At 34.7% G+C, this 19,275-nt stretch overlaps 1 protein-coding gene and 1 long non-coding RNA gene across 6 annotated transcripts in view; one reads left to right on the top strand and one right to left on the bottom strand.

The window, feature by feature from the left end:
* Positions 1–10,926, top strand: part of LOC141580846 (uncharacterized) — a 181,817-nt gene extending 170,891 nt beyond the window's left edge. Inside the window, exons 4-5 of the long non-coding RNA XR_012513226.1 lie at positions 8,672–8,857; positions 10,465–10,926. This is a non-coding gene — a long non-coding RNA (uncharacterized LOC141580846). The remainder of the gene's footprint in view (positions 1–8,671; positions 8,858–10,464) is intronic.
* The window catches only part of TUSC3 (tumor suppressor candidate 3), a 208,936-nt gene that overhangs the window by 48,946 nt on the left and 140,715 nt on the right, over positions 1–19,275 (bottom strand). The gene's annotated exons all lie outside the window — the stretch shown is intronic.

Genomic DNA, 19,275 nt, shown 5'->3' with positions numbered 1-19,275 from the left:
ACTGTGCCTAATTTATAAATTAAACTTTATCCTGGTATGCATGTTAAAAAAACGCAGAGCATATATAGAGTTTGGTACTATCTGAGATTTCAAGCATTCACTGACAGTCTTGGATTAGGGTGGACTGTATGAAGATGATTTAATTATTGAAACAGAAAAAATAAATCTTGAGATGTACATATTCTTCCATTTTACAGAAAAGGTTAGTAACTTGCTCAGTCAAAAAGTGTCAAGGGACACTTGCATTCAAATTCAGAGTTGTATAATATGCCGTTCCATGCTCTTATCATTGTATCATAGTTTCCAAAAAAAATGAAAAATTAAATTATAAAGAGGTAGAAAGAGGAAGAAATCCTACCATGAGACCTATTAATAATAAAATCCAAAATTCAGTTCTGAGCATCTGAAAATATAAAACTAATATATACCGGAATTGGTTATGTAGCTCTTACTTTAGACATTCTCTGGGCTTAATACACATCTTTTCTTTGAACATTCAAGTTCTCAATTAAGTTTACTGATTCTTTATCAAAATGAATACATTGAACAAAAAACTTAAACTAGCAGACAGAGGATAAGAAATTGTATATTCATCATTCCTACTAAGAAAGAAGTGTAACCTTGGAAATTTAGTGATGAAATATCTGCATTAATGCCAGCAGCTTTAGGATAGATCACAATTCTTCATTAGTACAATTATTTCAGAACCATGTTGGTATCACCTCTAAAGTTTCTCTTTAATAACCACTTGCAGCAGTTACAAATTACTAAATATAACTACTATATAAAATGTAGTGCCTGTATTGTAATGTAGAAATTAATGCTAATTAAAACACTTTATGGTTGGAAATAGCTATGAGAAGTCATTTTTTTCAATCCTCTATCTTTGGATGATGGCGTAATCACTTCAATAAAATTGGGGTTCAAAAATCAAAATTTCAAAACAAAATAATACATATACTGCTGCACTTGTTACTTAAACAGATTTACTTTATGGGTTAATCATTCAAATCCTTTATAAGTGTGTTTGAGGTAAAGGATTACACAATTTTATCCTCATATTCCAGTAATAGAGCATTTAAAATAATATCACCTAGAATGTGAATAATACTTTAAGTTGTACAATGCACTTTATACACACTGTCTTCAAAATGCTTTGTAACACCAATAACATATCTCATGCTGAATAAATGAGGTACATGTTACTAAAAGTTGTTCTTAATTGTGTAAGATGGCTGTAGCTTCAATGAAGAGGTAATATCCACCAAGGTGCACTTTCACAAAAATTTAATCAGTAAGGCATTAACATGCGATTTGTATTTGCTTAAGTACTTTACAAATGAGAGCAAGAGTGCGAATAAGTGACCAATGATTTTCATGACAAATATGTTTAACAAAGGTCAATTGAATATTAATGCTCTGTTAGAGGCTGACTTGAGTCCCTCCCAAAAATTTCTAAGTCCCAAACCACTAGTACCTCAGGATATAACTATTTGGTGAGTGAGTCTTTAAAGAAGTCATTAAATAAAGTCACTACAATGTGCCCTCAACCAATATCTGGTTTCTTTATAAAGAGATCAGGACATAGACACGCACTGACTGAATAAAGGCCATGAGAAGAGACAGGGAGGAAAAAGCAGCCATCTACATCCCAAGAAGACAGTCCACAGAACAAAGTCACCCTGCTGACACTTGGGTCTTGGACATGTAGGCTTCACAGTCCTGAGCAAATACATTTTCTGTTGTTGGAAACATCCAGTCAGTGGTACTTTGTTATGGCAGCCCTAGCAAACTAATACATCTATTACAGCTGACAAAAATTATGGCTAAAATATTTTATGATGCCACCAACAACTTATGTTTATTGTTAGCATTCTTTTCAATAATAGCAACAGTATGCTTAGATTTTACTTTTAAAAATGTAATTTTAATTTGAAATACTTACAAGCATGTAAATTAAACATGTACTATATATACTTGCAAGTGGAAGTATGTGTGGAAAAGCATAGAAGAGAAATTAGAAGAGTCCACATAAAACTGTCAACCACTGTTACCTTTGGAATGAATATGATAAATTACAAAGAGAACAATGAAAGGAATGCTTTTATGTTTTCTTTTACATAGTTATGTATTTGAATTTTTTATGACTTTTACAAAAAAGTATTGATGGATTATTTGGGATCAATATGTTCTTTAAAGAAAAGCAAAAATATTTACTGTTGCCATCAAGTTTACAATATTCTAGAAAAATAGGAATTACTTATAAATGCTGTGGACATCCATCTAATTTAACAACATGGAAATACTTGGTGACCTTATACACTGTAATTATCAATAGAGCTATGCATAAAGGAGCCAGACTGAAGTGTACTAAGGAGTAACAAGAAATGAAGAAACATAAGGGACATAGATAACTCTTGTAGTAGTTAATATAGGAAATAACTTCATCTAAAGTGACTTTTACTGTGACCTGTGACTCAGCAGAGTAAGGTATGCAGTTGAGAAACATTAGCAACAAACACGGTGGGATATATTAAATCAAAACCTTACTTCTGACTTTCTACAGTATTTTACAAGTAGCAGAAAAGTAGACAGTAAATCTTAAAAGGACTGGGGATTGGCAAGGAAAATATGGTTGAAAAGAAAGAGGATTGAGATTCTGGAGAAAGAAATCTTAGTGTCCTTTGGAGAACACGTAAATCCTTTTACAAGGGATGATGGAAATAGTAACATAAAAGAGATCTAAGAAAATGGCTAAAGAATGAAGATCAAAATAAGCAGGAATAAAAGAAGGGAAAAAAACTGAAGTTCAGTGCAATAATGTGAATTTCAGGATTTGAAGATCTTGGTTTTGGAATTGTTACATGTTTTTATGAGGTTTCGAATAGTTCTGAAATGAGCAGGTTAAGGGAAGTGAACAGGCAGTGACAGAAGTTTAAGTGAAAAATGAAAATATGAAGATAGTATGGTAAATCACAGGTGCTCTGAACAAAAGCATTAAAAAAATAAGGCAATTTTTATCATGTCTGAAGACAGAAGAATAAATGAGATAATCTTGATAAGTCCTGTAAGAGCGTCTAAACTTATTTTTCAAATAAACGATTACTTATTTGAAATATTTGTAAAATACATTGTACTTTCTTAAAAAAGTATTAATAAAATATAATACTCAATCCTAAAAGATAAAAATCATTTAAACAAACTGTGCACAGCAATTTAGTATTTTTTCTTCTTGGAAGGAAAATACTAAAACTATAGGTCTGAACAAATCACAACAATAATATTCAAGAAGTTCATAAAGTTAGTTTCTTGTTTATGATTTCCTCTCAGTTCCTACAACTATAGTAAAAACCTGACTATCAAACTGGGGGTGGCAGGGAGGAAGAAGCTATGGCTATATATTTTTAAATATATTCTCAAACTGTAGAGTAACTCCAGCTGTCAATTAAAATTCTCAAGTGGAAAGCTTAAATATACATGTAAAATATATTTGCAATTAGCATTATCTTTATGGATATAAATAATCAAGATACTATTGTTCACAAAAAGTTATTTTCTTGATCAAATCAAACAAAACTCACACAAAACCATTTATGTCCTTAATTTGCTTAGTAAACCATGTCTACACAGTGCAATGGTAAATTCTCTAAAGATGATGCAAAACTATCACAAATTCCAAAGTTAAGAATCTTAATGCAATTTAAACAAACATATACATACATATATTAAAAATGCACACATATGTATGTATATATGTATGTACCTTATGTACCTTTTTGTTTTTCTAAAACCTAGTAACCTCTTTTCTGAGGTTTTTGGTTTAGAAAAAGTGAAAAAGATTACCAATGGCAAAGATCCTTTGAAATTATGTTTATCCTTTCAATCTTCTAAACAGTATTTGAGAAAAGGGCACAATCTTCTATGCCTAATGAATAAATTCTAGGAATCCTACAGGAGAATGGAGAGAACCCTTAAAATATTGCCTCAGCTTAAGGAAGTCAACATTGAGGAGAAACTTACAGGAATTTTTCAGAAGAAATGTTTCATTACTTTTTACTGCCAAGAAAAATGCTAGTACTGAGAGGAGAGGACAAAAAAAAAAGGTAAGGTTAAAAACAGTACAGACTGTAGTTAAGTCCACCGGGAGGGAAGAGGCTGCCACTGTATTTGGAGGGGCCTTGGAAGAGGGCAGAAATAACTAATTTTGTAAGGATAAGGAAGTGATGGAAGACTTTTGAACAGAAAGGAGATGTGATTGTAGGTCATTTCAGAAAGCGGAATCTTAGTGCCACAATTTAATGGCTTACAAAAAAGAAAAGATGTACGTGAGCCAGTATGCTATATTAAAGGGCTCAGGAATCTAGATTATGCAGTTAGATAGGTCTGGTTGCAGTAAAACCCTATTTAAATCAAGCTACTTAACCTCTCTAAGCCATAATTTTCTTACCTAATTGGGGGATAACAGTGGCAATTTCATATAAGGATACTATAAAAACTGAAGGATATAACACATAAAGCTCCTAACACATTAGTGGTAATTTATTATTATCTTCATCATCATCATCATCATCATCATCATCATCATCCAGATTTTCACATCACTCAGGCTTTCCCTGGCTAGTCAATATGGAGTATATAAATGGCTCAATGAAAGTTTGTCTGCAGCTAAATTCTGGCCAGAAATAATGAGTACGTCAGAGGAGAAAATATGAAGAAGGCATAAAATACATGTAAGAATATGGATAACAATATGGATTAACTAGGGCTAGTTCGAGGAAATAAGTAAAATAATCGAAATATAAAAAATCAAATTTCTCTAATAGTCCTTATCATCTTATACTTGGGGTGGGATAAAAGCTTTCAGACTGGCATTCCTCCGTTTTTTTTTTTGTTTTTTTTTTTTGATATGGAGTCTTGCTCTGTAGGCCAGGCCAGAGTGCAGTGGTGCTGTCTCGACTCTCTGCAACCTCTGCCTCCCGGGTCCCAGTTCAAGCAATTCTCCTACCTCAGCCTCCCAAGTAGCTGGGATTACAGGCACGAGCCACCATGCCCAGATAATTTTTGTAATTTTTAGTAGAGACAGGATTTCACCATGTTGGCATGTCTGGTCTTGAACTCCTGACCTCATGACCCACCCGCCTTAGCCTCCCAAAGTGCTGGGATTACAGGCGTGAGCCACCATGCCCGGCCTCTTATTTTCTAAAAAATAACAGAACTATGCATTATTGTTGAGCTAATATTACTAACAGAAAACTTTTTTTTCCAATAGTAACCAATTAGCTGTGCACTGAATACAAATTTACCTACCTGATCTTCCAGGATAGATTATGTTGGATGCAATATACCTTCCCAAACACAATACAGTCTAACATTTGGCTATCCTCTCTCTCCTAGTCAGGCTATCTTTCCTGTATAAAAATATCATTTTTATTTCTGCCTTCTGGTCTTAATGATAAACTATTAGTTGGAGTTCCAGCTTCTTTTGAACCAATGCAAGTATTACTTATCAAATCTAAATTAAGTATTACTTTGTCAATTTAGATTAGAAGTTGTTAATTTACTATACATAAGACTCAGGAAATCCTAATTATAGCACCTAACTCCACACAGATCTTTTTCTAATCTGAAATTCTAATGTATTTATAAGTCAGAATCGATTTGGATTGTTTTCTGTTTCACTTTTACCAGTATCAAGACTCCAAGTATCTTGTAAAGTTCCTGAAATAGAAGCCATTATTATAATCACCAAATTATCTAGACTAAAGCTAGACAGAAAGCATTATTAAGTAAATGTTGACTTTTCAACCAAATTCTCTATTTAAAAATTTAATGTATCATTCTTCCTCACCAAATTTCTTAGTTAAGGCATATATTATCAACCTGCTTCCCAAAGCATTTTCAAAATCATTTCAACCTTCTCTTCACTGCTCATTTAACCACATATGAAGCTTAATAATCCATCACTACCACACTTTTGTTCAGGAACCCATCATATGTTACTTCTATCTTCCAACTAGTCTTTTAAGGCTTTCAGTCTTGTAAGGCTTTCACTCTTGTCTGTCACTTTTCTAAAATACAAATCTGCTCATGCACCTCAAAGGTTTACAGGCTTCTGTTACCCAGATGCTTACAGCAGAGTCTAAACATCTTCCTGTGACACACAGGGATTTTCCTAATCTATTCCCAATCAGCTTTCTCAGTATTACTTCAGTAGCACTCCATTTACTCCATTTCCTCTAAATTTATTACCCTGAATGTACCAGTAACTTTTCATGCCTCTAGGCCTTTGGGTATTTACTTTTTATAGCTACTCTGCCTAGTGTAGTGGGGTTGAATGATGTCCTCCTCCAAAAATTAACTCAGAGTGTGACCTTATTTGGAAACAGATTTAATAAGTTAAGGATTTAGGTGGACCCGAAATCCAGTGAAATTATCTTTGTAAGAGACAGAAAAGGATACACAGAGAAGCACAGAAGAAGGGGATGTGAAGATGGAGGCAGGGACTGGAGTGCAGCATCTATTAATACAAGCCAAGGAATGCTAGCAGTTGCCAGCAACCACCAGAAGCCAGGAGAGGGGCATGGAATGGTTCCTCCCTCAGAAACTCCAAAGAACCCAAACCTGCTAATCTCCTGATTTTGTACTTCCAGCTTCCTGAACTGTGAGAGAACAAATTTCTGTTAAGTTACCCGGTTTGTGGCATTTTGTTGTGACAGCCCTAGAAAATTCACACACCAGTTACGCACATGTCAAATTCCCACTTAAATGTAAACCTCTGGGCTTCCCCATTTCCCTTTCCACATCTCCCATCGATTCATATAGGCAATAAGCTGCTGTTCCCTCTTTGCTCACACAGAAATACATCCAACATTGTATTTAATTGTCACCAAGCTGCATGGTTGTCGTCTATTAACATGTCCTTCCCCCTACAGGCCTGGGAGAATACCAAGAGAAAAAAATGCCTTGTGCCTTTGATTGCCAGTATTAAGTGGTGTTTGCCATACTAGATGATCAAAAATGACTTGTAAGAATATAAAAAATATCGGTTTCAAAAACATAAGCCACAAAACTTAGACATTCTTATCCTGTATTCAATCACTGGAAAGACAGACTATCTGATGAGACTCTCATTACAATGCTCATTGCAGAAGTTCAGGATAGGAAACAAAGTCCAACATAACCTTATTGAAAATAGCTTGGCATTAGCATTTTTAGCTATATATCCTTCTACATTAACCTGTCGTCCAGTTCAATTACTTTATGTAGGCATTAAGAAAGTGGCTGAATCTCAAAAGAATATCATCCGATATAAAATTAGGTTAGTTTCACAGACTTTTAATATACCACTAATCAATGCTGCTAAAGCTTTGAGAGACATAGTAACTCAAAAGAAGTCAGTACTCAGAAAAAAAATATGGAGTCCAAAACCCATAAAGCATACTCCATTTATAGCAAGAAATGATGACTTATAATATGATTCAATGATCAAAAGTAGCATTTTTCTGGTTATGTTTTTTATGTTGCTCTGGATGGCTGAATCAACTTCATGAGTTCCACTACAACTTAACTTCTCTAATTTGAAAGCACAAAATAGTAAAAGAATAAAGTTGACAGCTGAAATACATACATCTCTAGAAGTACTTTAATTTTCTAAAACGTCATTGTACAATGAAAGAGTGCTTAGAAAATGCTTATGATGGTATCTGCACAATCAAGAGTTCAGTGTAGTTTTGTTTCATCCATAAAGAAGGTGTTATTTTATTTCCAAGTTATGAAATATTTATTAGTATATTAACATCTTGTATTAAAATCCACATTTCAGTATGAGCAACACGAAATTGATAATACTGTTATCTTTTCTCCACTCCTGCAAACAATTTGAGAGTGAAAATTTCTTCTATTAACATTTCAAACCCTTTTTAAGTATTCATATTATGACTCAGACATCTTTTTGAATGATAACAGCAAAGTCATAAAAAAAGTTTGAAGGGTATTTTCTTAATTAGCTAACTTAAAACCGGTATTTTAATAGCTAACTGGATGTTCTTGTTAGATTATGATAAATCTTTCTTTTATTTCCTGAGGAAAGCAAAATTAAAAACTACATTTTCCTTCGCTTCCTTAATTGACAATGGACAACATAAATACAAAGAATTAACACTATGAGGCTCTAAAATGAAAACAGACAGCAAACACACAAACACGTACCATATATAAGCAACAGTAATTTATTATCTTCTGAAAATTTAGGGAAACGTTATGCAATACTATACTATATCAGAAGTACTGAGACAATAAGAATTAACACCCCTGTCTCTAGATTACAATCTTGTTTAATTAGGTACAAAGGGTAATTATTTTTGTTAAACTCATTACTAAAATTTCAGAGATCCAACCATGTATAATATCAGTATCTTTAAAAAGTATATTTAATTGGAATCTAAAATCCAAGGTTACAAAATTTAAGAAAACAAACCGTGGAAAAATGGATGCCTCTGTTATGTCACAGCACAGAGATTAAAGGTATACTCGCAGCAAACAGGGCATAGTTTTACTTAATTACATATAGTCGTAAAGCATGAAGGAGGGGATGAGAACTGAAGAGAAACTATTTCTGTAATACCTAAAAACCATGATGGACTGAAGATGACCTATCTGCCATCATCATTAGGATGAAGCAGTACTACACAGGAGAGATGCATGAAGACCACTAAATAGAAGAGACGAAAGATGCACAAAGACATTGTTTTTTCCAATCTAACATAACAGCCATCCTCAGAGATATTCGAATTCAACCTTCTGAGAAACCTGTATCCAGAGCATGCTATCAACACTTTGGGGAAGAATAATTTTAAAGGTAAGTCTGGTAGCTTTAGCAAATTACCCACCAAAACTGGTTACATATAAGAAGATATTTTATTCAGGGTTTATACAAATTTTTATTTATATACACTACACATTAATGTTAGGTGATGAATCTAATCTAGTGGAATATTATATTCATTCTGATTTCTACAAATGGTTTCAATAAAATGAATAGATTCTGGATTGGTTTTCTATAACAAATAATTTAAGCAATCCTCTTGTTTAAATAGTTTTTGTTCAAAAGAAAACTTTTAAACAAATACACCACTGTGATACTCCATTCATCATAAGAGACTAAGAAAACATTCCAGCAATGCTTCCTTTCATCATCAAAACAATGGCTCTGCAGTGTTTCCTTAGAGTGATTGTTTTGGCAACTATGGCTCTAATTACTATTTTTAAGAAGGTCCTAGAGGAAAAAAATCATGCATCCAAGGCATTTTCAATTATTTTTGAAGAAACGGGTCATGAAAACACGAAGATGTAAATAATAATACACTAATAAAATAAAGTTATAAAATATGAGATGCCACAGAGAAAAATCTTGTAAGTTATATAATAAGTGATCCAAATAATAAGGACTATTTAAAAAAAAAAAAAAAAAGAATATAGGATTAACAAAAAAGCTAGCCTGGATTCTAACTGCTTTGTGACTAACTTTTCTGTGGCTTTATGTGGCTTTGGGCAAATTACGTAACCTTTTTGATTCCCAGTTTATCTGAAAATACAAATGTAAGAAGTAACGATCCTTCCTATTCCAAAATTCTCTGATAACAAAGTTAGGTCAACACAGGAGCAAACTATGTTCATTCTTTCTACATCCCAAGCATTATAAATCTGCTGCTAGAAGAAAAAAGAAGGGTTAGATGTACAGACAGACATGGGGGTGGTGGGTTAGGAAACAGAGAAGAAAAGGGAAAAAAGAAAGTTTCCTTTAATTGGTATTTATGTATTCTGTGGAGAACCAGCGTTACAGTCTAGTTTAGTAGTTGCCATAAACTGAATGAAAACAAAGAACCAACAAAGCTATATAACTATCTTTCTCAAAAATACGTGATTTTTAAAAATGTCAGATTATCTCATTCCTTGGCTTGATATCCTTCAAGTGGCTTACGCATCATTTAGATTAAAGTTCAAGGTCCCTAACAGTTTCCAAGGCCTTACATTGTACACACGTCAACCTATGCTCCTGCCCTGGCCCCACAGCACAGCACCGCACGCACCCTGTCGCTCTAATCACATCTACCACTCTCTTTTTCACTCTCATTACTACAGTCATATTGGCTTCTTTGCTATTCCGAAAAAATAATAAAGTTAAGAATGTTTCCACTTTGCACTTGCTGTTCAATTTTCCAGATATTATATAAATCACTCTCTCATTTCCTGCATGTCTCTGCTTAAACGACTTCTTTTCAGATAGGCCTTCTCAGAACATTGTATAAAAAGCAGTCTCCCCAACCTTCTATCACTCCGCTTTATTTTTCTCAAAGTATTTACTACCACTTGACATACTTGCTTTTTCACTTTGTGTCCCCTGGCTAAAATAAAAGTTTTTTGAGGTTATAAGCCTTATCTATTTGTTTGTCACTTATTTTGCAGTCCCAACCCAGGCTGTTTACGACGAGCACACAGCAGATACTCTGTAAACTTTTGCTGAGCGAGTGAGCTAATGAATACAGTGCTATGGTTTGTATGTTTGTCCCCTCCACATCTATTGGATCTGCTTGTTGGAAGTGGGGCCTGATATGGGGGTGTTTGGGTCATGGGGGTCTTAGTGCCATCCTTCCAGTAATTACAGGCTGCAAAATGGTGAGCCAAATAAAACTTTTTTCTTTATAAATCACCTAGTCTCTGGTATTCCTTTATAGTAACCCAAATGGCCAAAGACGACAAGATTGCCCAAAGCTGTATTTTTAGAATCACTAATAAGTATTTTTTAAAATGTTAAAAACACCACAAACTTCAAATTCTCCAACTTAATTGCAACCCAAAATACATTACATTTGAAGAAGAAATTCCCACTTAGAAGGGTTCAAAAAAGGAAAAATTGTAAGTATAAAGTAGTTGGAATATGTTATTTGTTTTATCTCTATTTCCATAATATTATAATCTATAATTTATTAGGCTCAAGTCACATATCTCTTTAAAGTTTATAGCTATACTAGTGTCCCCTGATATTTCCACTGCAACATTCCTGAATTCATAAAGAGTTTAGCAAGATACTTTCTTTCCTAATAATGGCAAGCTATGCAACTAAAATGAGATTCTGTAATCATCTGGGGATTCAACATGGAAGAATCTCAGCAGTTCTTCTGTATACTAGGGTCTAAGTTAAACAAACAATAAGAAGATAGCCTCATTGCTGCCTCCATTGCACAGCTGGGTTTTTTTTTCTGCTGTTGTTGTGTTTTTGTTTTTAAAAAAAGACCTAGCAGAGTCCAAGATGTTATACCACTCCTTGCCTAACAGTTAATTACCAAAGGACAGAGAATGGTTTTAGAAAATAAGGAATCCAAAAGCTATCTATTCATTTGGGCTTCTGCTGACAATATTTTCTAAACTTTTTTCAAACTACTAACTCTTTGAGGGGAGATTACTACAGAAATACAACTAGATTTTTTCTTTTAACTTGCATGGTCTTGACTTAAAGTTGTTACAAATACTTTCTTACACCATTCACTTTTAGACAGTAAAGAATTCTAAATTAATAAACAGGGACAGTATATTTCTTGGCATCATGCATGTAAACAATTTCAGCTCATCTCTCTGAAACTGTACAATCACTGTCAACTATGCCTAGCAATGCTGAAACCAAGTGAACCATCAGTTTCCAGTCTGATGAAACTATCAGAAAGGCTAAAGAGAAGTCAGTTGTGTTTTAATTGCTGTTGTTGCTTGTTTCAATTTGTTACTTTAAGTAATGTAAGTCTGATACACAGAAAGGTAATACTACCATTCCTCCCTGTTCAGAATGCATCTGGAGAACAGTATTCAACTTGAACACTGCAGTTATTAATGGTGGCACTGACAAAAACTAGAGACCGAAGCAGAGAACAGAAACCAGGATAGTGAGACACCACAAATCTGCACATGGTGACAGCTGAAACAGCTGGAAAGACAAGGCCTAGAAAGAGAGTCCGGTGTGAACACCTACCTCAAATATTTGATCAGCCGATCTAAGAAACCTGAAAGGTATTTATACCATAGATTCCAAGAGGAGAAAAAGCACTATTAAGCATTTCAAAGAAACCATTTTCAGCTCCATGTATGAAATATTTTCTCAACAAATAAAGCTTTCTAAAGCTAAAACTGGTGTCTCATGAGAAAGCAAGTTTCCCTATCATCTAAATTGTTTAAGAAGCAGCTAAACAACTATTATTTAATATGGATGTTTACAAAAGGGTTTCTTACTCAAACAGAGGATTCTGTCTTTGATAACATTAGAGTCATTTTCATCTGAAATATCTATAAAAAGTTCTTTAAGAGTAAATGCCAGAGTAAACAAACAAAAAAAAGTCTACAAAAGACAGACCCATCAGGCCTAGAAAACAAACTCTCTTTATTTTTTTCTCCACACACCCATGATTGGTCCCTTACATAATGGCTCTTCCATTCTCATCACATTTCCATTACCTTGGTAGTGGCCTTAAAAACCTCAAATTCATCAACAACCTCTTATCTCTGAGAACTGAGACTATCTGTGTCAATATGACTTAGTAGTTTGTTCAAGGAAATCTTTGCCTGGCAAAGATAAGACTACAAACCAAAAAAATTACCTACTATTTGCTTCAAGACATTTTCACAGATCAATTTATCAGAGACAATAGTCCAAACACCTGGATAAACAGCTTTAAGACTCCTGCCTCCATGTCAACAAACCTCAACTGCTCCATCACAGAATTTGCCTAATCCACATAAGCTGCCTGTCTTAAAAAGCCCACCTTAAACCATTTAAGCCCATATCCCAAAGCCCTATTAATATCCCTCTTCTACTTCTTCCTTCTGAAACATTGCAAAGTTTTTCATCCTGTAGTTAAATTCTAATACATTTTTTGGCTTTGCTTTACAAACAGATTGATGACATTGTGAGGAATTCAACATCTCCATGCACCTACTTCTATACTGAACCACCAAAAAATCCCCAAACCCCAAAGAGCTACTACATCAACTACAACATTAACTTCCTTCCTGAAACACTACTCATTTTTTTTTTTTGTACTTTAGGTTCTGGGGTACATGTGCAGTCATACAGGACTGTTGCATAGGTACATACATGCTCAGGTGGTTTGCTGCCTCTGTCCCTCCATCCCCTATACCTGGCATTTCTCCCCACATTACCCCTCCCAACCTCCTCACGCCCCAATGTCCCTCCCCAAGGCTCCCACTAACAGACCCCAGTGTGTGATGCTTCCCTCCATGTACACATGTTCTCATTGTTCAACACCTGCCTATGAGTGAGAACATTCAGTGTTTGATTTTCTGTTCTTGTGTCAGTTTGCTGAGAATAATGGTTTCCAGATTCATCCATGTCCCTATAAATGACATGAACTTTTTTATGGCTGCATAGTATTCCATGGTGTATATGTGCCACATTTTCTTTGTCCAGTCTATCACTGATGGGCATTTGGGTTGGTGCCAGGTCTTTGCTATTGTAAACAGTGCCGCAATGAACATACATGTGCATCAAAACACTATTCTTATTATTCTATGGCTTAAAATTTTTTAAACTAAAAAGTACACACACACAATATTTTACAAATCATCTTCACTTTCAAAAACATGTTTCTTAAGTAAAACTATCCAGACACATACTATGTGATTCTTTTTATGGGAACTTCAAGCATAGGCGAGGTAATCTATGGTGATAAAAATCATTAACAGTGGCTTCCTATGAGGAATGGCAGATGTACAAGCAAAAGGCCCTGAAGAAATTTTGTGGAGGAATAAAAAGGTTTTATATTGATTATTACAGGGAAATACACACTTATTAAAATATGCATTTATGATCTGTGTATTACATAATTTACACATTTTACTTCTAAAACATTTTTTTAAAGTCCATTTAAGATTTCTAATTCCAGACAAATTGGATGTACTTATATCTGTTCCTCTGATTAAATACTGCCAAATACCCTGGGCATCACATATAAAACAAACATAAGAAGATTCAGAAAGGTAGAGAGAAGAAAGTATACAGAACAGGGACTTCAGGACTAACACAAGAATGACTTTCACTTCATATATCCCAGAATGAATGATACTGGAGAAGCCAGCAGCCAGAAACACCAACAGGCAAAGCTCCCCGACCCCAAAAGAAGCTCCAGCCATTCTCTTTAGCCAAAGGACCAGAAAAGGGGACAACATTCTCTTTCAGACAAACACTGAAGTAGACATTTGTCTCTGTTATACAAACAACTTCTTAGGTAACTACCCAAAACCGCTCTTACTTAAATCATTCCATGATTTCCTACTGCTCAGATGATTAGGAGCAAATTATCACAAAGCTTTCAAGGTCCTTCAAAATCTAGCAACAAATTATCTTTCCAGTCTCACTTCTCAAGTCTCATAGGCACTAACCACATCAAATTACACTCCGTTACCTGAACAAGGCATATGGCCTTTGTCCACTCTGTCCTATCTTTCCAATTGCCCATTAACTGAAGAATTTTTTTTTCCTACAATATCCATCCTAAGGAAAAGCTTCTTTCACTCCTACTGTGTTCACACAGCACTTTGCTTATGATTATAGCTAGTCTCAAAACTCGTATCAAAAATTAACTGTATAATCACCTGCAGCCCTGAATACATTGTGAACTTCACAAATACAGGAACTGAGCCCAAAATACTGTTACATCCCCAGAGCTGCACAGAGAGAACAGCACACAGTAGTTATTCATTGAACTGAATTAAATAAATGACTCGAAGTCTAAGTATATCTGGTGGAAAAGCGTGATAAACTGCACTTTTTTTCTGAGTCAGTGCCACTGGCTTTCTGGACTCAGCTTATTTGGAGTTGAAATGTATTTGGACTCTTAGAATTTCATACCCTAAGCTGCTGCTTTCACTGTAATCTTGTCCTGTTTTCAATCTAAGGAACACACAAAGAACAAGGTATTTAATCTCTACAACTAATAATAGAGTCTATTCAAAAGTAGATAATACAGATTATAAAAGCGTTCTAATACTGCAATATTGGAATGCCCTTTCTGCTGACTCAAGTCCTGTTTATAAAAAAATGGGCTAGCGAGACATTATAAAGAGGATTTAGTTGATGCTTATATAATTTTTGCTTCTACAGCACTTGTTGAAAGGACAATCACTTGGTCAAAAAAAAAATTATTTTAAAAGTTCTTTTTAACCTCTAAGTGCTTTATAAAACACTCAATTAGATGTTTCCCATACTCTGCCTAAAAAAAGCCTATACTCTTTGTAAACTGCAGTAAGTCTAACTAGCAACAAAGTATTCCAATGGCTTTTCACTCTTGGTATACAACTTCTTAATCTTTCCAGCTCATATTAGAGGGAAAATGCCATGTGCTATCAGGATCTAAAGTTAATTAGAAAATACAACTATTAATTAATAAGTAAATAAATTTCTGCACGTAATCTTTTTCTTGGAGCAAACAGCATTTTTAAAAGTCACGTCAATTATATCAGGCCATATTATCATTGTTGATGCTAGGTTTTGAATACTGACAGCTTGACACTTAAAAAAAAAATCTGAGAAGTCTGTTTTACTACCATCAATGAATGGTAGAGAGAGCAAGAAAGACTGATGAGAGTGAGAGAGGCAAGTCTAAAAGTCTGAAAGTTTCTAGAACTATGGTGAATGAAAGTGCTAGGAGAAAATGAAAACCACTTTTTCTAAAATGAGAATTCCTTTAGTCATGACTTAATAACCAGCAATGAAGTATACATTACAATTCACTGAAGAGTTGTTACAGTTAAATGATTGCTAGTTATATTTACAGTGTATTTTAATAAAAAACTGTTCATTTAAAATAGGCTGAAGCTGGCTGCGCATGGTAGGCTCACCCCTGTAATCCCACCACTATAACAGGCCAATGTGGGAGTATCCCTTGAGGCCAGGTCAAGACCAGCCTAACTGACATAGCAAGACCCCGTCTATACAAATAAATTTTAAAATTAGTTGGATGCGGTGGCAAGCACCTGTGGTCCCAGGTACTAAGGAGGCAGAGGTGGGAGGATGGTTTGAGCCTAAGGTTCTGAAGTTAAAGTCAGCTGTGACCACACCACTGGACTCCAGCCTGTGCCACAGAAGGAGACCCTGTCTCGAAAAAAAGAGGGTAGCCCATGCTTTCAGATCTTAATCTGTTAACTGCTAAGCAAACTGTAGTAAATAATGGTTTCTATTTATAAGCAATGGAAGAGCATAATGAAGATGTAGCACAGTCAAACAGAAAAAAATTTTCACCTAGTAATGAGAGAATGGCATAGGAAAAAAAAATTAAATAATATTGTGAGATACTATAATTACCTAATATCAAATATTCTGAGATGTAACCGTATAAAAAATTTAGGTGGTGTATATGTAATAGTATAAACAATTTAGGTGGTATAGATGTAATATATAAACAATTTAGGTGGTGTAAATAAGAGATTACCTTGATAACATAAAGAAAACATTTCTACTCCACAAATGAGGTTTGAGACAGTCTCATATAATGGGAAAAGCATTCCTGAAGTGTAAGTTGAGTTTATATTTTGAAGCTTAAACTATAACTTAAGGATTTAGTAAGCATATAAACTGTAATGTAAATCAAGTCTCAGATACAATATATGATTACTATTTATTTCATAATTAACTGTTTTCATTCTTTTAGTGAATGAAATTTAGTGTATAATTTAGTGAAATAAATTGTAAAGTCACCCAACTTAGAGAGCTTTCAACAGATTTTTGCAGAATTTTATGTACAACACAATAATTGTGTTTCTTGGCAAAATAAAATGTTGCTTTTCACAGTAATTGCTTCTCTGGGCGAGAATTACAGCATTTTTGCATTATTAACACAGCTTTGCTAGACATCTATTATAAAATTCATTTTAGGAAAAAGCTTAGTTTGAATATTACAAACTTCAATATTATGTTTTTTCATCTTAAGGGATAAAAGACTACAAGTTATAGTAAAGAAAAACAATACTTTAAATTGTTTTAAAATTTTTATGGTATATATTAATTTTGTATTTCAACGCACAGTTTGGAGTAAACCAAATTAAACATATTTTGGATAAGTGCAAACTTTTCAAAGATACTAAGCTCTAGTATAACCTGTATAAAGTAATTTATTAACTAGACTAAATACTGATACCAATAGCTAGAAATAATTTCATAAATAATAACCTTTGTATTGTATATAGTAAAGTCTCCTAGTTACTATGCAAATCAAAATAAATGTGAAACAATTTCTCAGGTTATTCCAAAAACAGGCTTTACATTTTATAAATACCTAGGAAAACACAGTGTTTTCATTATGACCTAATCAGATAATAAAATGTAGATAACCTATTAGGTCTGGTCATTTTACATGCACTTTCTTTGGCTCATTCATTCATTCAACAAGTTTGTGCAGCCTTATAGAGAGGATTATAAAGATGAGTAAAATTCTGATTCTGTGGTCAAGATATCTGCATTTGAGAAAGCTCTTGTGAGATAGCCAACTAGACTCCCCAGCATTGGCCCTTTCATAAAGACAGCCAAAACCTACCAAAACGTCTGGTATAGAGCGAAGGTGGTGCTAGGAGGAAAGTCCACAGCCCTAAACGCGTATATCAAAAAGTCAGAGAACACAACAGATCACCTAAGGTAACACCTCAAGGAACTACAGAAACAAGAACAAATCAAACACAAATTCAGCAGAAGAAAGGAAATGACCAAGATCACAGCAGAACTAAATGAAATTGAAACAAGCGAAAAAAAAAAAAAAAAAAGATAAATGAACCAAAAAGTGGATTCTTTGAAAATATATATAAAACTGATAGACTATTAGCAAGATTAACCAAAAAAAAAAAAAAGACAAAATCCAAATAAGCTCAGTAAGAAATGAAATGGAAGATAATATAACTGACACCACTGAAATACTAAAGATCATTCAAGGCTCCTGTGAACACCTTTACATGCCTAAACTAGAATACCTAGAAGAGATGGATAAATTCCTGGAAAGATGCAACCCTCCTAGCTTATTTGATAGCCTCAACAGACCAATAACAAGCAGCAAGACTGAAATGATTTAAAAATTACAAACAAGAAAAAGCTCAGGACCAGAAGGATTCACAGCAGAATGCTACCAGACATTCAAAGAAGAATTTGTACCAATCCTACTAACAGTATTCCACAAGATGGAGAAAGAGGGAACCCTCCCTAAATCATTCTATGAAGCCAGTATCACCCCAATACCAAAACCAAGAAAGGACATAACCTAAAAAGATACTGCTGAAGAACATATATGCAAAAATCCTTAACAAGATACTGAACCCAACAATGTATCAAACAGATAATCCACCTGAACAGATGATCAAGAGGGTTTCATACCAGGGATGCTGGGATCCAAGCACACAGTGCAAGCTCTCAGTGGATCCACCACTCTGGGGTCTCAAGGATGGTGGCCCTCTTCTCACAGCTCCACTAAGCAGTTCCCTAGTAGGGACTCTGTGTGAGGGGTTCGACCCCACATTTCCCTTCCGCACTGCCCTAGCAGAAGTTCTTAATGAGCACCTCACCCCTGCAGCAAACTTCTGCCTCGACATCCAGGTGTTTCCATATATCCTCTGAAATGTAGGCAGAGGTTCTCAAACCTCAATTCTCGACTGTTGTGCACCTGCAAGCTCAACACCACATGGAAGCTGCAAAGGCTTGGAGCTTGCATCTTTGGAAGCCACATCCCAAGCTGTACCTTGGCCCCTATCAGTCACAGCTGGAGCAACTAGGACACAAGGCACCAAGTTCCTAGGCTGCACACATCACGAGGACCCTGAACCTGGTTTTCCTAGGGGAAAAACCATTTTTTCCCCTAGGCCTCTGGGCTTGTGATGGGACGGACTGCCAGGAAGACCTCTGACATGCCCTGGAGACATTTTCCCCACTGTCTTGGAGATTATCATTAAGCTCCTTGTTATTTATGCAAATTTCTGCAGCTGGCTTGAATTTCTCCTTAGAAAATGGGTTTTTCTTTTCTAACTAGCCGTCAGGCTGCAAATTTCTTAACTATTATGCTCTGCTTCCCTTATAAAACTGAATGCTTTTAATAGCACCCACATCACTTCTTGAATTCTTTGCTGCTTAGAAATTTATTCTATCAGACACCCTAAATCATCTCTCTCAAGTTCAAAGGTCCACAAATCTCTAGGGCAGGGGCAAAATATCACCAGTTTCTGCTAAATATAACAAGAGTC

Source organism: Saimiri boliviensis, chromosome 13 (assembly GCF_048565385.1).
Source record: "Saimiri boliviensis isolate mSaiBol1 chromosome 13, mSaiBol1.pri, whole genome shotgun sequence".
NCBI classification, from domain to species: Eukaryota; Metazoa; Chordata; class Mammalia; order Primates; family Cebidae; genus Saimiri; species Saimiri boliviensis.
This window is presented reverse-complemented; position numbering and strand designations above follow the sequence as displayed.